At 36.9% G+C, this 4,268-nt stretch overlaps 1 pseudogene; it reads right to left on the bottom strand.

Moving 5' to 3' along the window:
* Positions 1-3,461: 3,461 nt before the first annotated feature.
* On the bottom strand, positions 3,462-3,947 carry LOC102477163 (40S ribosomal protein S25 pseudogene; annotated as a pseudogene).
* Positions 3,948-4,268: the final 321 nt, after the last annotated feature.

Genomic DNA, 4,268 nt, shown 5'->3' with positions numbered 1-4,268 from the left:
CTAAAATAGACAAGTGGGACTATATTAGACTAAGAAGTTTCTGCACAGCAAAGGACACAGTAATAAGTGTGAACCGACAACCCTCAGAATGGGAAAATATTTTGTTAAATATGCCTCAGACAAGGGACTGATAACCAGAATTCACAGGGAACTCAAGTGCCTTATGCGAAAAAAAATGATTAACCCAATTAAAAGATGGGAAAATGAGCTGAACAAAAATCTCTCTAAGGAAGACATATGAACAGCCAAAAAGCATATGAGGAAATGCTCAACATCCCTCATCATAAGGGAGATGCAGATAAAAACCACAATGAGATACCACCTAACCCCTGTCAGAATGGCAAAGATTAAGAATAAAAAACCTGCTAAGTGTTGGTGGGGATGTGATGTGGTGAAAAGGGAACCCTCCTACACTGTTGGTGGGGATGTAAACTGGCTCAGCCACTGTGGAGAACAATATGGAGGTTCCTCAAAGATCTACAAATAGAACTACCATTTGATCCAGCAATCCCACTTCTGGGTATCTACGCAAAGGACAGGAGAACACTCAGTCAGAAAAGTGCTTGCACATCAACGCTTATTGCAGCATTACTCACGATTGCCAAGACATGGAACCAGCCTAAATGTCCACAAACTGATGAATGGATTGGAGAAGTGTGGCATATATACTCTATGGAATACTACTCAGCCATAAAAAGTAGCAAGATCCTGGCATTTGATAGAAAGTGGTCAGATATGGAGTATCTATTGCTGATTGAAGCAAGCCAGGCTATGAAAGAAAGAAATTGTATGTATCCACTCCACGTAATATTTACCTAGTATCCGCACTCTAAGGTAGAGAGTGAAATATTGGAGGGCATAAAAGCAGTGAAAATACTTAACGAGGATAAGACAGTGTGGAATGGGGTGGGGGGGGAAGAAAAGGAGAGTATAGAGAAAGATAGCAAGAGAACAAATAGAGAGGCATGACATTAGTAGGACACAGATATGGTTTATTACCTGTTGATGATGACGTGTATAGTATTCTCAACTGGTTTGTTCTGAGAAGTATTTCATGTTGGATAAAGTCTTTTTACAAACAAAATGAGAAATAGTGATTGACTGTTTAAAAAATAATTGGAATAATAATAATAATGATTGGAAAAAATATTGGATAAGGAAATGGGGATTTTAATGTCTCTGTATTGACTGACATGCATGGTATTCCTTCTGGAAAAAGAAATGTAATACACTGTAAATTTATATGTGATTCAATGTAATATAAGCAAGATTATGAGGATAATAACTAAATTTTTTTAAAAAGTAGTTCTGGAAAGACTAGATTAAGTCAAAGCTGAACCCAATCTACCTCTTAATTTCCAGTTATATGAGTCAATACATCTCCATAATGTTTAAAACATTTTTAGACTGCCTTGCCCCATAGCCCAATGGTTAAGCCCTGTGCATAGACAGCTGGATGTCATATGGCTAACAATGGTTCAAATCTCAGTCCCAGCAACTTGAAAAATGTTCCAGGTGCATGTGCATGCATGTTCAGAATCCTGACAGGATGTAGAAGTGGGAGAAAAAAATTTCAGTGTGACCACGTACCATTGGAGAATTCTCTCTCTCTCTCTCTCTCTCTCTCTCTCTCTCTCTCTCTCTCTCTCTCTCTTTCTTATAAGTGCATGTACCCCTTAACAAAAAAAATTAAAAATTAATTTTAGGACATATTTTCAGTTACCTTTAGCCAAAAGCATCAAAAAGTTACTATGCCAAGCTCTCTCCTTTTTTTAGTCAGAAATTATTTGTTGTCCCTTATGGTTATTTTTCCCCATTAAATTTTAGAAATACCATTACTTCAAAAAATAAAAATCCTGCTGGAATTTCTTTAATTCTATGTTGTATTTGGAAAGAAATGGCATCATCACAACATATAGGTTATAAAACACCATGGTTTTTCATTTAATATTCATGTAACCCTTTCTGCTCCTGAGTAAATTTTATAATCTTAGCCATATTGGTCATGCACATATCCTGTTAAGTGTATTCTTTGGTGTTTTTGTTTTATTACTTAGTAGACAGTGTACAGCTATTAAAGACTTAAAATATCTACTGTCTGGTCCCATACAGAGAAAGTTTACTGCCTTCTGGGTCTACTTCAATGAATTCCTCTGAGTTTCAATCATTTTTCACTTAAGTCTCTGAAGTTATCTAATTTAACAATTTTCAAATAAGTATACTTTTATGTCCTCTTTTCCAAAGTTCTTTCTTCTTATTTTGGGATTTGTCTGGTTGGTTGATTGGTTCTATTGTCAAAAAGTTTGTGCACCATCCTCTAAATTTATATGTTGAAACTTAATGATCAATTTGAAATCACTAAGAAGTAGGGTCTTTGGGAAGCAATCATATGACAGGATGGAGGCCTTCTGAATTTGATTAGAGCCCTTATAAAATATGCCCAAGGTATTTTGTTTGCTCCTTCCCACATGATGACACAGCAAGAAGGCTCTACCCTATATACCGGGAAAAGGGCCCTCACCAGACATTGAATCTGTTAATAGTGTGATCTTGTACCTCTCAGCCTCCAGAACTGGGAAAAATAAACTTCTATGGTTTATAAGCTACCCAGGCTATAGTATTTTGTTATAACAGTCCAAACAGACTAAGCTAACAGTGAGTTCATTTTTATTAGTGAATCGCTCAAAACTTTTTTTTGGATATTAACAAAAATGTCCTTAGGATTTAATTATTGAATGTAATGCTGATTTTAAAATAGTTTTTCATTATTATATTAAAAATGAAAATAACTGGACCAGTATGGTGGCACAGTGATAATGCACTGTTCTGTGATGCTGGATCCATATGGGAAGGTCCTGTGTTCACACCTTAGAGTCTCTGTGTGCACATAGATCTTCATGATCCTGGCTGTCTGAAGCTGGTAGTAGCATTATCGTAAGAGGACCCTGTCAGGATGCTTGTCTCTTTCCTCATGGAGGAAATAAACTTGAAAAAAAAAAAAGAGAAGGAAAGGAAAGAAAAGAAACAAAAAGAAGGAGAAAAAGAAAAAGGTCTTGGGAACATCAGGTAGCGTGGGAGTTATGGTGCTGGACTCCCACATGGTAAACTGCAATTTAAGTTACAGACCCGGTGACTTGAAAACCATGCCGGGCTTGTGTGTGTGCACGCCCAAAATTCCAGGAGGAGAATGAAGGAGAGGAGATTGCAGCATGGCCTTCCCCCTCAGGAGATGATCTCCCACTCACTTTCCCTCTCACTGTCTCTCTCTGTTTCTCTCTGGTGAGTGCACATGCCCTATGGTAAAAACATATATATATGTATATATAATATTTATATACTTCTTACTGTTACAGCCTATTTATCATTAATTGATATTGAATTATGTTAACTATATTATAAACTAAATATTTTGTCTCTTGATCTATTAATATTACTATTTCATTTCTTAATACCTAACGACCTTTTTTTTGGTTTAATAAATTTTATTTTTCCAAATGTACAGTTGGTTGTGCCTGTTTATGCATCTTCACCAGCAGCTGGGGCATCTCCACCCTTGGTATTTCTGGTGTAAATTACTTGTGCTCTGTGCTTTGAAACTAGTTTGATAAGTCCTTTACTAAGAAGCTCCTGAAGTGCTGCCCTGACCAGGGAACCAGGGATCTTGAGCCTTTCAGAAACCACAGCCGGGGTTATGAGCTTACAGTTGGGAACTTCCTTGCAGAGTTTGTCATATGTAGCTTTGTCAAACAAGACCAGGTTATGGAGCTTGTCCGGAACTTTGCCTTTGGACCACTTCTTCTTTTTGGCCTTGCCGCCAGATTTGTTCACTGGACCTTTGTCCTTCATGGCCAACTTTCCAGCATCTTTCTTCTTCTTGTCTTCCTTGGGCAGCATCGCGAAGCCAGGAGAGCAGCTGCGGCCACCACAGCCTCGCTAAGATGTCGGACAGGAAGGCCCTAACCATCCTTGTATTCCTGTGATAAACTGTATTCATTAGTGATATGACATCTTTCAATCTATTTCTATATTTCTTCAATGGCATTTTATGTAGGATTATTTGCAAAATTATAAAGTATACACAAGTATAACTAATCTGTTTACTATATTGTGCTATATTTGTCAGGTTTTATGAGAAGTATGCTATATTAAAGCTATAAGTAAAATTTGTTCCCCTTTATTCTGCATTGTGAAATGATTTCTACATAAAATAATAAATATATTTGTACCTGAAATATTGTAAAATTCAAATACAAAACTATCTGGGGTCC

The sequence above is a fragment of the Tupaia chinensis genome, unplaced genomic scaffold, assembly GCF_000334495.1.
Source record: "Tupaia chinensis unplaced genomic scaffold, TupChi_1.0 Scaffold144482_1, whole genome shotgun sequence".
NCBI lineage: Eukaryota > Metazoa > Chordata > Mammalia > Scandentia > Tupaiidae > Tupaia > Tupaia belangeri.
Note: the sequence above shows the minus strand (reverse complement) of the source record. Positions and strands in the feature narration are given on the sequence as shown.